This window comes from Triturus cristatus, chromosome 4_1 (assembly GCF_964204655.1).
Source record: "Triturus cristatus chromosome 4_1, aTriCri1.1, whole genome shotgun sequence".
Classification (NCBI taxonomy): Eukaryota; Metazoa; Chordata; class Amphibia; order Caudata; family Salamandridae; genus Triturus; species Triturus cristatus.
In genome coordinates, this window is record NC_140585.1 from 55,943,003 (window position 1) to 55,959,414 (window position 16,412).

The 16,412-nt window shown below is 46.0% G+C and overlaps 1 pseudogene; it reads right to left on the minus strand.

Annotated features, from left to right (window-relative positions):
* LOC146839477 (uncharacterized) overlaps nucleotides 1–16,412 on the minus strand; it is a 115,412-nt pseudogene that overhangs the window by 47,193 nt on the left and 51,807 nt on the right.

A 16,412-nucleotide genomic window follows, 5' to 3' on the forward strand; every position in this document is an offset into this window, starting at 1 on the left:
CCTAAGCACCTTCGATCTCACCGCCGGGTACTGGCAGATCAAGCTCACTCCCGGCGCCCTAGAACGATCAGCTTTCTCTACCCCCCATGGTCACTACCACTTCCGGGTGATGCCCTTCGGCATGAAGAACGCCCCAGCGACCTTTCAGAGGCTAGTAAACAAGTTCCTGGCCGGTCTAGAAGCCTTCAGCGCGGCCTACCTCGATGACATTACTATCTTCAGCGACCACTGGGCCGCGCACCTAGGACACCTGGGGGAAGTCCTGGCCGCTCTCCAAAGAGCCGGGCTCACCATTAAAGCCAGTAAATGCCAGATCGGTCAAGGATCTGTGACCTATCTGGGCCACCAGGTGGGGAGTGGCCAGGTGGCCCCCCTCCAGTTAAAAGTCGACGCCATCCAGGCGTGGGAGCCTCCCGCCACCCAAACCGCTGTCCGGGCCTTCTTAGGCCTCACAGGTTACTACCGACGCTTCATAAAGGATTACAGCAGCATTGTGGGCCCCCTTACGGAACTCACTTCAAAGAAACAGCCCAAGACGGTGCACTGGACGCCCCGCTGCCCGACCGCATTTGATGCTCTCAAGGCGGCCATGTGCGCTGCCCCTGTGCTACAGGCCCCCGACTACAGCAAGGAATTTGTAGTCCAGACCGATGCATCGGAGTATGGGGTCGGGGCAGTCCTCTCCCAGCTGGACGCCAAGGGCCTCGACCGACCGGTGGCCTTTATCAGCCGCCGACTGCTGCCGCGAGAACAGAGGTGGAGCACCATCGAGCGGAAGGCCTTCGCTGTGGTATGGGCTCTCAAGAAGCTCCGGCCCTACCTTTTCGGTACCCACTTCAGGGTCCAGACTGACCACCGGCCCTTGCGGTGGCTCATGCAAATGCGGGGCGAGAACCCCAAGCTGTTACGCTGATCCATCTCGCTGCAAGGGATGGACTTCACAGTGGAACACCGGCCCGGCAACGACCACGCCAATGCTAACGGCCTGTACCGATTCTTCCGCCTCGGCGAGGAGAACCCCCAAGAAGATGGGTGACTCTCCCTGCCTTCAGCTGGGGGGGACGCGTGTGGGAGCCGGCCTCGTGGCGTGGTCCTGTTTCCCCGCGCTAAGCCGCACGAGGTCCCATGCACATCGGGACTCCTCCATTTTGGATTGCACGTCACTCCACGTGACCACCTGTGTGACCCTGCTCTACCCGGCCTTGGTCCCAGCGAGGCCCGACATCGAGACGCCAACCCCTGGCCCGGGGGATACCACATGAGCCCTTCCCACTCCCGGCAGAGGGCAGTATCGATGGGACCCCCAACCGTCTCTCCACACCTAGGTGTGATCGCCCCACAGCTCTCTGGGGCCTGGCGCCTCTCCTGCTGGGCGTCTGGCCGCTCCCTACCCGGCCTCTCTGCCCCTCCGGGCGCAAGGGTCCGGACATCAAGGGGCTCCCGTCCTATATCTGGGGCGACCCGACAACAGGGCAGTAGTTGTATCCTGGAGTCCAGAGCCCTGCTGATCGGATCGCGGATGAACCTACGGAAGAAGACTCACCCTGAACCACCACTTGAGCCCTGCTGACGACGTCGCGGCTCCACCGTGCTTAAAGACCTTCACGAACCTTTGGGGCCCTGCTGACGCTGTCGCGGCCCGACCTTGTTGAACCTTACCACCAGAGCCCTGCTGACTGTGTCGCGGCTCGACCGGAGCGGAACGACCATCCGAGCCCTGCAGACGCTGTCGCGGCTCCCCACGTCCGAGCCGCTCTGAGACCAGCATCCAAGGTCTGGCGCAGAGCCCTCCCGTACCTGCTTGGTACTAAGACTGTCCCGCTACCCTATCCTCCTAACGAACATTGAGACTCTGAAGGATCCCTCGATCCCTCTGTAACTATTGAACGTATTACTGCCGATAAAGAATCTAATCTCGCAACTGCTATTGAGTCCTGTGTGGTGGTGTTACTGGGCCTAGTACGATCATAGGAGAGAGACCTCCCCGAGGAGGCTTCTCAGCGGCGCTCGGCTATAACATTGCGGTAGGAAGGTGCCCGGAATAGTCTCCCCGACTACCCGGTGGGCCTCCCTCCAACAGGGGCATTAAGCCCCGCCCCTCTTTTCCAGTGGCTGGCATCACCGTTTATGCTAAAAGAGGGGTCAGTGACGTATTTGCTTGGCTTCCTGAGCCGTCCCTTTTGGACGGCCCCGCCTGGTTTGCGTTCGTTACTAAAGGTTTCTTATCTTTATGGGGCCAAACACATGGCCCCATAAAGACAAGAAACCTTTTGGCAGGCGAGGCCGTCCAAGTGGGACGGCAGATGAAGCTGAGCAAAATACGTCATCAGTCACGAGAAGGTAGATTTCTGATGAACTGAAGTCTGCTACAGTTTAGCGATTGTTGTAACTAAATCCAGAGAGTGGCCTCTGCGCGGTGCTGATTCCCTTCATGCGAGTTGTAAATAACACGAAGACGCTGGTAATTGACAATCAGTGATCTGACAGAGCCACCATGAGAATGGAACTGGGAGTCCCTTTACCCTGGGTATGGGCGGCTCGCTTTAATCCGGAGTGGTACCGTGCACACACCAGCACAATGCACAACGGTGCACCCGAGCTGTCGGGCACACACACTGGGCTAGGCTAGCTCGATGCAGCTCTTCCTGACAACACGTGCCACGCAAGGAGGGACCATTCGGTAAACAGTAAAGTGGTCAGTGCTTTTGCAGTACTCCATAGCCAGACTGCGAAGTCGGGCCTTGTATGATTTTTAGATATATTCAATAGATTCGGCGTGGCTTACTGTACCTGAAGAGGAGGGGATACATGCAAAAATTTAGTATAAAACCATAGCTTTTTCAGTGAATGACTACATATATGTATTTATATAAAAGCTCCTCTCACGGAGGTCTCTATAAATACATCCAGTAATAAATGCCTGGCCTTCTCTGGATCCAGGGAACAAGCTGAACCGGATTTTGAACGACTCCTCTGGAGCATTCCTCGGCCCTCTCCCTCCCCTCCTTACGGCCCGGTACCACACACAGACTCCCATTGTCACCTCTCTCCTATGTCATTTACAGCTTCGGTCCTTTTCTATTAGACATTTTTGGGAGGGCTTTGGCGTGTGGGGGGAATGAATGAGATAGTGGTTATTTTGGAAAAGACCACCCACTAATCCCAAGCATTTCCTGCCGTTCATGCCCCCCACCCCCTTAGTTTCACCTCCCCCCTTGCCCGTGCCATTAAATGGGCACTTTGTTTGCCAATCAGGGAGACAGAGGAGCAGGAAATTACGTGGTCAGTTTAAAAATGCCCCTACCCACCTCTTGCGTGTTTTTTTTCAGCACAGGAGCAATTCATGTGGCAGTGAGGTCCTGAGGTAACCTCGCTCTTGTCCTTCCTCTGGAGGAAGGGGCCGATACAAATAAGGAGGGTAGGTGGTGCTAATCTCGCACTACAGCCTCCTCCCTCTTACTACAGCACTCCGCCCAACCACCGCTCAGATATTCCAAGCAGTATTGTCTGTGCCTGGGCACTCCGAGCCGGAGTGCTTCTGGGCGGCGCCTGATGCTCCTGCGCTGAGGAGTTGCGCCCGCTGCCCACCCGCTGGCTGCCCAAGTTTCCAGGGTGGCAGGAAGGAGTTCGGGCAGAGGCTGAACTCTTTGAACGTCGGGAGACGCCTGCGTGGACCGCCGACCTAAGTTTGGGGAGCAGAGGGAGGTGAAGAGAAAGAAGATGTTAACAGACTTGGCACTGCTGGGCACTGCCTGGCACAGCCTTCTTGTGCATGGCAGGACACCATGTCTGTGAAGCTTCCTGCCTCACCGTGGAGAGAAGGTCTGCGGGGATGCCATTCCGTGGGGCAGCTCTGGTGACTGTTTACTCCTGAGGAGGGTGGGGCACTGCACTTCTCACCGGGGCTTCCCCGGGGATCACTATCAATGTTTGACCAGAATATGAGCGATGGGGTGTCCGAGGAGGACAGGAGTCCGCTGTGCGGATCTGGGGGTGAAGGACTGTGCTCGGAGCCCCCACCACCACCAGGGCTGAACTGGAGTGCGCCTTGCACGGTCACCGTGGGCTGAAGGAACTGCCAGGAAGCTCCAAGGAGGGAGGAGGAGTAGGAGGGCAGCACCGGGACATGGACGAGATCCCGACTGGGGGGGATTCTGACTACTGCCGCCGGATCCTAGTCAGAGGTAAGGTGCACGTGTGCTACCGCATCCTACCTCAGGAGTAAATACACCCTCCCCTAGAAAACTTCCCTACGGAACCCTCAAGTCCTGACAGCTCGCACGGGCGTTTGTGGGCGCAGGGGCACTGACCGCTCGACGGGCGTGTGTGGAGGCTGGAGACCTGACAGCACTGTCCCGCAACCGTGGGTCAGCATCAGAAGCGGAGGTCTGCAGAGACCAGGCAGCCCTTTCATGACGGACTGTTGGAGATGGAACATGTGGCTTGGCTTCCCTGGGACACCTGCAGCCTACTGCAGCCTAGGGGTCCGATGGGGGGTGGGGGCGGGGGGAGGGGTCCTAGGTGCTTTCTCCGTGCAGGCAGCAGATGAGCGGCTGCATTTCTGTGCCATTTTAGCAGCGCTGAGTAGCCCCACAGCCTCATTCCAGGTCAGAAACAAGCATTTGCAATGCAATAGGTCTCGCATTTACGCGAGTTTGAGCTATTGACATTGTAAATGACTATGCCTTTTATTTAGGTTTATCCATTATCATTTGCAATGTCAATATCTCAAACTCGCGTAAATGCAAGACCTATTGCATTGCAAATGCTTGTTTAAATTTGACTGTGGTTATGGTGGGTCACTTTGAGTTGCAGTAGGGGTCTAGTTATTTCTTAGGCATTTCATTTTTATCTTTTGTAGGCAGAAAGGTTGCTTAGATAAGTATATTTTCTCCATGTTACTTACTTTTGCACTATTAATTAATTATACTATGTGGCCTAGTCTGAGCACCGGCCATCCCACCAGTACAATTCATTGGGTATATGAAACAACGGTTTCTGTGGTATATGTTACTAAATATCATTTAGCCCGGAGATGTCATTGGATTAAATTAAAAATGTGGGTTTTACTTTGCTTTTTTAATGTATTTCACGTTTTGTTCTGCAAAGAGTGTATTTTGGTGGGGTAATAATATTTGATGCCATGGGAAGATGTGTGTTGTTGTAAAAATGTTATAGCTCATTTAATCTTGATTTTTGGCATTGCTGAATTAATGCTGTGTTCTCTGGGTTACCATGCCTTCTTTGTCTGGCCAATGTGTGTGTGTGTGTGTTTGCTATAGGCCACCATTTGTCTTTGTTCTCCGTGCTGTGTGGCCGGTGACCATTTTTTTTAAGCCAGCTAGTGTGCTTTTGCCATAGGCATGCATGTGTTCTTTGTTGTGTACACCATGCCTCCTTGCTTGTAGTTGTTGTTTGATCATGTGGCCGGGGGCCATTTTATATAGACAGCCAGTACTTTGGCCATAGGCCTCAATGTTTCTTTGTTGTGTCCACCATTCCTCCTTGATTGTAGTTGTTGTTTGACCATGTGGCCTGTAGCTATTTTGTGTAGCCAGCCAGTGTGCTTTTGCCATAGGTCTGCATGTGCTCTCCAGCATGCCTACTTGCCTTTAGCTGTTGTTTAACCATGTGGCCAGTGGCCATTTTGTGTAGTCAACCAATGTGCTTTTGCCAAAGGTCTAGATATGTTCTATGTTGTGTCCACCATGCCTCCTTGCTTGTAGTTGTTGTTTGACTATGTGCCTGGCAACCATTTTGTATAGCCAGCCAGTATGCTGTTGGCGTAGGCCTGCATGCGTTCTTTGCTGTCCATGCCTTCTTGCTTGCAATTGTTGTTTGACCATGTGGCCATTTTGTGTGGCTAGACAGTGTTCTTTTGCTATAGGCCAGCATGTGTTCTTTGTTGTGTCCACCATGCCTCCTTGCTTGTTGTTGTTAGGTCGGGGCGTAGTTCGCGGAACTCTGCGAAGTTACAAAAAACTCTGCGAACTACGCGAGTGGCGGAGTGCAGTGCGAACTGCAGTTTGTGCTGGTATTCCTTCCACTCGGGTAGAAATTCTACCCGAGCGGCAGCGCACGCTCGCAAACTTACTGTACGCAATCGCGAACTTACCGTTCCCGAGCGGCAAAAAGACTCAGCAGCACATCGCGAAGCGGAGTATTCTGCACTCCGTGAGCTCCGCGGAGTGCATAAAACTCCACAAACGAAGCAAAGTTCACCGCCCAGGCCAAGTTATTTGACCATGTGGTCGGTGGCCATTTTGTGTAGCCAGCTGTGTGCTTTTACCATAGGCCTACATGCATTCTTTGTTGTCCATGCCTCCTTGTTTGTAGTTGTTGTTTTACCATGTGACCGGTTGCCATTTTGTGTATGTTGTATACACAAGCGTGGCCTTCCTATGTCATGCTCGTGCTCATGCTCATCGGTGCACCGCTTGTAATGGTTTAAGGTTGACACGGGTGTGAAACTACTGTTCGCGCTCGTGTCCACCTTTTACATAATGCGGTGGGAGGTTGGCATTGTGGGAGGGCGCGTGGGTGCATCTTTACTATGGAAGAGAGGGGAGATATAAGTGGGTGTGAACGACGGTTGTCATTTCTCCAACTGGACTTACCTCTGTTAACTTGCTGAATAAAGATTTCCACCTACAATTCCTGAACCATCTTTCATTTGAAGCTAATGAGCCTTTGCTACAGGGTAGCCAGCCAGTGTACCTTTGCCATAGGCCTGCAAGTGTTCTTTGTTGTGTCCACATGCTTCTAGTAGTTTTTCGACCATGTGGCCGGCAGCCATTTTGTGTAGCCAGCTAGTGTGTGTTTTATCCAGTTTTCAAAGCCCTTTTCTATGGTGATTGATAGAAGAGGGCTATGCCATTCTTTTTTTATTCTTTTTTGTAAACTTTTTTTTCCATGAAATCACTTAGTTTAACATGCTTGCCTGCTTGCCATAGGCGCCTGCCACACATGAGCATTCAGCATAACATTTTTAAGGATTGTCATTAATCATTTTCCCCTGGACACCCTCCCTGCCATAGGCTTACACCAGCATTCATTTTTTAAGGATTATTCAATTTTCCCCTGCACTCCCCTGCCTGTCACAGGTGTCTCCCCTTAGATGCACATAAAGCAAACAGTTACATCTGTATGTTGATATCTATTGAAATATTATATATGGTGAAAGTGTGGTTTGACTATCGAATGGAAAGGATACACTATTGTTGTTCATTATTTCTGAGAAGATAACTTCACTAAATTATATTGTCTGTACTATGAATAATCAGATTGCAAAAATGCCAAGTTGCACTAAATGTTTTTCTTGCTTTTAGCCTGATGCATAACAGATAACAGCCACTTTACCTCCAGCACAAATTGACTTGACCGCAACACGTGAGACATTCTCTCTTCTGCTTGTGCAGCAAAGTGCAAACTGACAGAGCTTGAAGACAGCCCCAAAGAAAGGTGCTGCCTAAAAAGGGTCCCAGGCGGAAGAGAAAAACACTTTGCCTGTGCCACCACTGGCGTGACGACAAACACCTTTTCAGGAAATGTGGTGTGGCACTCCCACATCAATGCCACCACCCAACCTAAGCCCAAGGCCATGTCTCCCAGCGAGGCAGCCACTGCCATCATGGCGACAAGCACTGCGTCTGAATTGGATTTGTCTCAGCCGTAAATTAGTACCCAGTCGTTGCAGGAAACTTAGCAAAGTGAACAACAGGAGAGGCAGCCAGCTATACATCTTTCTGAAGTACGAGGAGAACAGGAGGTTGAGCTTCCTGCTGAGCTTGATGTACCTCTTCTTGAACCATTGGATTTCTGATCTCCGGCAAAAAAAAAGAAAAGGTACTCCATCATCTTCTCCAAATTCCAAGCACCCCCTCTGATGATCTGGACATGGATTGGACCCTGGCTGAATCCAAGACCCGCCATGAGTGACAAGGGAAAAAGAAAGTTCCTGAAAGCCTTAGAATAATGGATGGGGATGAGGAGGAAGAGCCAGTCATAGTCATGGAAGCTGGCTCAGAAGACACCTACATTACCCCTCCAATTCAACCTACTCCGATGGATGTGGCAATGGTTCCACCACAACGGCCAGCTTCCATATTTGTAAGGAGACCGCTGAGACCTGCATCCACCACTACCTTAAAGTAATCACTGCAGAGGAGCAATCAACTTTTCTTTAATACATAATCAAATATTGAAAAAGGTTTACAATTTTCAGTTTTGCTTATTCATTCGTACATCCTTTATTAATTTTAATTAGGCCTCGCAGAGCCCCAGGGGTCCTCGGACCACAGGTTAAAGACCACTGCATCAGAGAACAAATTAGGGAGGGACAATATATATTAAACAGAGTCAAACCGCTATCCACAAAATTAAAGATAGTCGACTAAGTGCATTTAATTAAATTAGGACTTTCCATCATAGACACTGGGAACACCTGGATTTTCTTGAAAGACTTGAGACTACCATCATGCTATTTTAAAACTGCTTAATAACAGAAGAAGCATGAACAATTGGTTTGTAATGGAAAGTTTTGAAAGTGGAAGCCCAAACCAATTTGCTGCTCTCACAATGTTCTTTTATTGGAAAGGTTTAGGAAGCCATGGCAGGCCTAGAGGAATGACCTCATGAAACAGGTTCTATTAATTGCAGATTGTTTCATCGACCACGTAACCCATCTGGAGAGTAGCAAAGGACAGAGGACAATGAAGTTTCCTAAAGTAAATAAATAAGTAAATAAGGATTTGAGGATCAAGCACTCGATGTTCCAGTTTCCTTCTCTTTACTGGATGCTTCCCCACAGGTTTCTCATCAATAAAGTGTGGTGTATACAATGGTCGATCTATGTGTGTTCACCATTCTGTAAGACTTACATGGAGGCGCTGGGTATTTAAGATATTTGCCACAATAGTGACAGAGTCACAGTTTGAATGAATTGTAACTTGCCATAGTAACATTTTAGTAACAACACATTATTAGTGAATCCTCATGCCCTTCTTTCTGCAGCTCCTGCGTCGCATAATGATGGCGACAAACAGATAGGATCCAGAGTGGAAGGGGGACACTACAACTCCACAGTTGGAAGCAAACAGATAGGATCCCAGGTAGAAGGTGGAAACAAATACGCCGCAGTTGGCAGCAAGTGTATGGAGACACAATGGGTTTAGATAGGTCTTTATGCAGCCAAAGAAGGCTGCACACTACTTTTACACATAGTCTGATTCAACAGCACAGCCTCGTGGGGTGGCACACTGCTTTTACACAACATTTGATGCAACTGCACAGCCTTGGAGAACGGCACACTGGTTTCACACAACAGCTCATACAAATTACTGGGTGTAGTATGCCACTCAGAGAGGGGTTTCCCTTTAAAGGACGGTGCCCCTTCATGATGAACCATGACACCGCTAGTGTGTGAGGGTAACCATCCTTAAAAGGGAAATCCCCCTCTGAGTGGCATAGTACACCCAGTAATTTGTATAACCTCCTGTTGATTTCGGACCCGTGGCCTTTTTTGTAATATGAATAATTAGTGGGGAGTTGGCCCACGCAGCTCCTCTAGCCCCCTTGTGTGATTGCGTGTTTACACAACACCAGACACAATGTTGCACACTTCCAACCAAGGTCTCTAAGGAAGAATCTCCACTTTCAACAGTTTTACAAATTTGGAGAAACTGTTCTAATAAGGCTCTTTGAAAAACAACAGAAATCCTTGAAGGATAAATTGGTGAAAGAGGTTATCCCAGAAGGACTGAAGCAGGCGAATAAGAGGCCAAGAATCATAGACAACCTCCTGATCCCTAATGCATGAGTAAGAGAAGAAAGCATGGCCGTGGTTGTCATGTGTAATCCCTTAGCAAATTGTATTAAACGGATTACAAAAATAAATTGGAGAATGTTTGAGGTTGGTAAGAAGAATCTATCACAGTTCCCCTCTGATTCAACTGAGGTCAGAACCTCAGAAACCCTCACAACAATGACCGACATACCTGGGGCGGTTGGTGTAAGTGCATCAGACCGTCCGCCCTACTTATGGTAGGCATTCTGACCTACTTGTTTTTCTTCAGGAGCACTATGAAGAGACTGGCAGTCTCTAACAGAAAAATACTAGGAAAAAATGACCCTTCTTCCGAAGGAGAAAGGGCTCTCGGAGAAAACCCATCCGGGATTATTAGATAAAGAAGCGCTGTATAAGAAGCTTAGAATAAAAATGTAAGTCAATTTTGTATTTGACAAATGCATATTTAAATCCCTCGTATGACAGAATGCTTTCAAGTACTCAGCATTCTGTAGCATTTTTATGGATTATTAACAAGAGGAGTGCCGCCACAATACACGCATATTTTTCTTTTTCCAAAATAAATCCGGTATTTATTGACACCTCCATTGCCAAATGATCTAGGCTCTTTGCTGACATCACAAATTATCTTTATAGTTTAGGGAAGAAATCACATTTAACATCTCTTTCCATACAACCAGCAGTCAAATACCATGAATGCAAATACATTTTTTTATTACATATCAAAAAACATACATTTGTTAGTAATATGTCAAATCTAGTCATCATTGTGTACATTTCATAGCATTATGACTGTTCTTGCTGTATAATAAATTAGTTCATGTTAACGTTAAAGTAAATTGAGTTTGATCCTAGTACACACCTCTGTAGTTTGGTTTGTAAAGGCTCTTGGATGTCCATACATAGGTGGTGTTTGGATTTTTGGTTATGTATCATTAATACAGATTTATAAAGTATTGGGTTTCAAATGTATTATGCCACTAATGGCCGTACAAACCACTTGTTCCTAAATTTAATTTGTTCAGTTTAGAACTTGTTGCTGTTAACGTGAAAGTAATGTGAGTTTGACCCTGGAGCAAACCCTGTAGTGTGTTATGTATAAGGATGGGTGTGCTGAAGAGCAGTCTTGTTGCTGTTCCTCACTGGCTGTGTGGTGGTGGTGGTGATGATGATGATGGTCGGCAGCAGGAAAAACTTCCCAGACTCAGCACTTTGTTAAAATGACCTCGGTGGAAAGCATTAGTTTTTACTATCTTTGGCTACTGAAGATGTATCCTTTCTTCTGATGTGCATATTATATTGGTGAACTCCTTCAATTAAGCAAGGCTGGGCCATAAGAACACTGTGTATTTGGCTGTTCCAGCAACACAAAAGCACCTTACAGATGATTCAGAATCCTACGATCTATCTTATTTGTGGTCTGAGGACATCCCAACGGCATCACAAAGATTCAATGTTTGCTCATGAGGCAGCACGTACTTTTTATGTCCATTCATTCACCGGCAGTTTATAAAACAAGTGTTTCTTTTTACTTGTAAACACAAACCTCAATATAATTTATGTGAAAAATCTGTATCATTTGTGTTCCTTTACTTCTGAATCCAGATGTATTTTCCAGTGCCAAGGTTCAAGAAATGTAAAGCAGGGAGTCGATAGTTCTGGACTCTAAGAGCTGGAATTCTTTACTGCTCAAGATTCAATCTTTACCTAACCATCAAGCTTTCAGAAACCTATTCAGAACTAAACTTTTCAACAGCTCTCTCTCCGATCCATAATTCTGCCATCATGCACTGATTCTGTCCTTTCAGCAGTTAGGAGTTGGTTGGGTGATTCTTTGTAAATAAGACACGTCTAAAATATATTCATATACAATTAATCTCACCGTGAATCATTTACATAGTCAGTGGTGAGCCAGCAAATTTCCCAAGAGTCCACCTTGATATTGGACACCGCTGAGGAAGTGCCACTATGGTGGGTGCTTTTACATATGCATGTGATGATCGAAATGAGCATCATTTTTTCCCACGTCAGGGCTTCGGAGGTAAATGTTGTGCACTGCAGGTATTAACTCTCAGAGTTACAGGTCACACTTTCCTACTTTGACTTCTTGTGCCTTTGGACGCTGTTCTCTAGCAGCTGTCATTGAACCAGTTCTTGCACAAAATGGCCAAACACCAAAACCAGCTACAAATATTCTCCAGTCTGTGCTTGTTAAACTTATTTAAGTGTGTTGTTTTTATAGGTGTTATCACTAATCCCTGTAGTTAGCTGAAAATCCTTTCTGCAACTACTTCCAAATCCACTGCAATGGTATGGTTTCTCCCCTGTATGTGTTTGCTGATGTCTTCATAGAATTGATAATCGACTAAAGCACTTCACACACTCACTGCACTTGAATGGCTTTTCTCCAGTGTGTATTCTCTGATGATTCCTTAATTTTGAAGATTCGTTATAACTACCTCCACATTCGCTACAATGGAATGGTTTCTCCCCTGTGTGTGATCGCTGATGTATTTTGAGTTGTGATAAACGACTGAAGCTCTTCACACATTCACTGCAATGGTACGGTTTTTCCCCCGTGTGTGTTCGCTGGTGGCGCCGGAGGGTTGATAAACTACTGAAGCTCTTCACACATTCACTGCAATGGTAAGGTTTATCCACTGTGTGTGTCCGCTGATGTCCTCGTAGGTGTGATAACTGACTGAATCTCTTCACACATTCACTGCACTTGAATGGCTTTTCTCCTGTGTGTGTTCGGTGATGTATCCTGAGAGTTGATGACTGACTAAAAGTACTTCCACATTCATTGCAATGGTATGGCTTTTCCCCAGTGTGTGTTCGCTGATGTCCTTGTAGGTGTGATAACTGACTGAAGCTCTTCACACATTCACTGCACTGGAATGGCTTTTCTCCTGTGTGTGTTCGGTGATGTATCCTGAGAGTTGAGGAATGACTAAAAGTACTTCCACATTCATTGCAATGGTATGGCTTTTCCCCAGTGTGTGTTCGCTGATGTCTTCGCAGGATTGATAATTGACTGAAGCTCTTCACACATTCACTGCACTGGAATGGCTTTTCTCCAGTGTGTGTTCGCTGATGATTCCTTAATTTTGAAGATTCCTTAAAACTACTTCCACATTCGCTACAATGGAATGGTTTCTCCCCTGTGTGTGATCGCTGATGTATTTTGAGGTGTGATAACTGACTGAAGTCCTTCACACATTCACTGCAATGGTACGGTTTTTCCCCAGTGTGCGTTTGCTGATGTCTTCGCAGGATTGATAATTGACTGAAGCTCTTCACACATTCACTGCACTGGAATGGCTTTTCTCCAGTGTGTATTCGCTGATCATTCCTTAATTTTGAAGATTCCTTAAAACTACTTCCACATTCGCTACAATGGAATGGTTTCTCCCCTGTGTGTGATCGCTGATGTATTTTGAGGTGTGATAACTGACTAAAGTTCTTCACACATTCATTGCATTTGCACGTTGCTTCTCCTGTGTGTGTTTGCTGATGGCTCTTTAGTAGTGATGACAAACTAAAGTTCTTGCTGCATGTGTTTGATTCTTCTTTCTTGGTTAGTGTCTCTGGGTCGGCTTTATAATTGTCTGCTTCCCATGACTGTGTTTCCTGAAGAGCTAACATGGTTGATAAAGCACTTGTGTTATTCTCACATTCTCTGTATGTGTGTGGTATGTTGGATGCTTGATTTCAGATTTCACAACGAAATACAAGACTCACCAACAACATATATTATAATTGTGCCAAGTAAAGCTTCTTTGTAGGTGGTTATGTCTTTAGATTGTATAATGGTTTTGCATGTTTATGGGTAAAGATTAGTCTTCCTTCAGGTCGATGCAAATTGGGACAGTCTGTTGTAGATCAACGACTCTCTCTTTCCTTTATTCTTCAGATGTCTGGCTCCACTCCATTGTGCTTTTCTCTTGCTCCTGTGGTTTAGCCAGAAATAGTTTACAATACAACTAGCGCACTGAATGGTGGTCTGCCATCATTACAGGAAACAGAGCAATGATGTATCCACCTCACACCGATCCAATGATCAAAGCTTTGAGACTTATTTATACAGGCAGTAGTTAGTTATTGTTGTTGTGTTATATTTCTAGAGGTCATTTCTTCGTCTTGTGGTGTGGAGGTGCACAGCTCAGGTTCTTACATCCACTGAATTGCTCTTGACTGCTTCTTCCAGGATCTATCAGTTTATGTTCAGGTTCCTCAGTCTCTGACTGTGCAGCTCTTTACCTGAATATTGGAGCTCATTTTTTCTGACGGCTTTTTGGAGATTTACACGATTATTGTCATTATTCATAATCATTTGTGCATTCAAGGCTGGTTTCCTGTTGGATGTAAAGAGATTTATCACTAAATGGAAATGTAAGAGAATGTAAATACACAATATTTAAATATTTGTAAAAGACATCTCTTCTTTACCATTTTTTAAAGTAACCAAGAGACATTTCACCATACACAGATATTTAACTAAATGTTCTATTGAACATGCCACAACGTAATTCAGAAAAGGAGGTGATTTACCAGTGTTTACAGAGTAACTTAGTAAAGAAAGGGCACTCACGGAGCACCCATTCGCTAGAGGTATAGCTTTAGGAAGACGCACATGGTCAAGATTTCATTTAACAGGGCTCGAAAAATCTGAAAAATGGTACTAGTCCTGCAGGTCTAGTACCTTAAAAAATCTCATCGACCTAACAGTAACCTACTTGACCTCCGTCTCTGAAAGCGTAGCAAAAGTGACAAGATAACAAGATTTAAAGGCATCTTTATTGCTCATTTACTTTGTGAGCAATAAAAAGGCCTTTAAATCTTGTTATGTTGTCACATTTGCTCCGTTTTCAAAGACGGAGGACAAAAGTTAGTAGGTTTTCCTACTCGCCAGAAAGGGCGAATGGGACATAAAAGTAGCTCGAACACATAAAATTTACCTCGCAAATGCGAGCGGTCGAGTGGATTTGTCGAGCCCTGTTTAAACAAGAAGACATTGTGGAAAAAGAGATGAATCAGGATATGCTGCTTCAGTTTTACGAAGTGTATAATAACGGTAACTCTTCAGGAAGTGTATGACAAAGGAAACTCTTCACGATGTAATAAAGGTAACACTTCAGGAAGTATATAACAAATGCAGCTCCATTCACACTGTTCTTGACAATACTTTCCTGTTCACACAGGATCAGCTGAAGTTCCAACTCCTATCTTTACTTTTCTGTTTGTTAAGTTATCTTTGCACTTACCTGGGGTTGGTACAATCATTTGTGGGAAGATTGCAGCATTTATAATAGAGATTTAATCACTGCCAGTGATATACCTTCGATATCCCTACTGCCAAGAAGTGTGTGCTTTTTGTCTTTTTCTACCTTACCATGGTATCTGACTTAATGTCTTATGTTTGCTTTAACTCGTCTAAGAAGCGGTCAGACGGACGAGCGCTGCTCCTGGAAGACACACAACTATTTTGTCATCACTGAATATTTAGTCAAGGCTCCCAACATGTGACTCCAACCAGCTGCTGGATGTCAATTGAGCCCATAGAGATCCTCTGAGCAACAGTGCCATTGCAGTTAGGATGAACTCTCCTAATTGCGGCACTACTACTGAACTTGAACATTAGTGAAGTTTAACCTTGGAATTGATTCACGGCTCCAAATTCCTGATCTCATTCATTGAAGAGTCTGCTTTGTGGCTGTCCACTCCTCCGTTCACAGTCCTGAGGAAGACCTGCTCTGATGCATACCAGTGTGAGCTGCTTCCAGGGTCGAAACATCGACATCTAACATATGTCCACACAGTTCTCTTGATCACGATTTGATTCATCAATGGGTCTCACATTCCATGTGTAAAATCATATAGGACAATACTTTAAAGATTTTTTTTCTTCCTTTTTTCATGTCACCAATGTATTTGTCATGTATATAGTGTACTGTTCATTTCACTATTCACTATATGTCACTCTCTCATGACAGTCACTCATTGTCTTCCTGCAATTTAATTTGTATTTGTGACAGCCAGCGGTATTCAATACCCTTTACAATATATGATTAAATCTATTTCTCGTGTTGGTGTGTTCGTTTCTTTGTATGTGCTTTAAATACTCTTTGGTTCGGTAAAGTAAATATATTACACTAAGCAATTGTATAAACCCGATAGAACAAATGGTTCTATTTAATTCCGTTTGCTGCGAGCATGATACTCTGTGGGTGGTTGGGGCGTTGGCAGAGTGGGACAAGATGTCCGTTGCTTGAGGGTGAATGCAGCATTTAAACCTTTGGGCATTTCTTAAATTCAGCTTTACTTTATTCCGTGTTCATCACTTTCCATACTCCTGTCATGTGGGTGCTAGAGTCATTGTCGACATCTTTTAGTTAGCATGAGCCCGGTAGCCATGATGCTGCTTTTGCGCACAACACTACATGCCTTTATTTTTACGAAACTCTGTTCATGCCTTTCACATGAGAACTCTCTGCTGTGCTTGTTCTCTGTCTGTTCCTGGAGTTTAGTCTGAACATTGTGAGCAAGGTCGATAAACACAGACTCTTGTTATTCTGTTCTGGCCAGGCCCTAGCATCTTAGACAA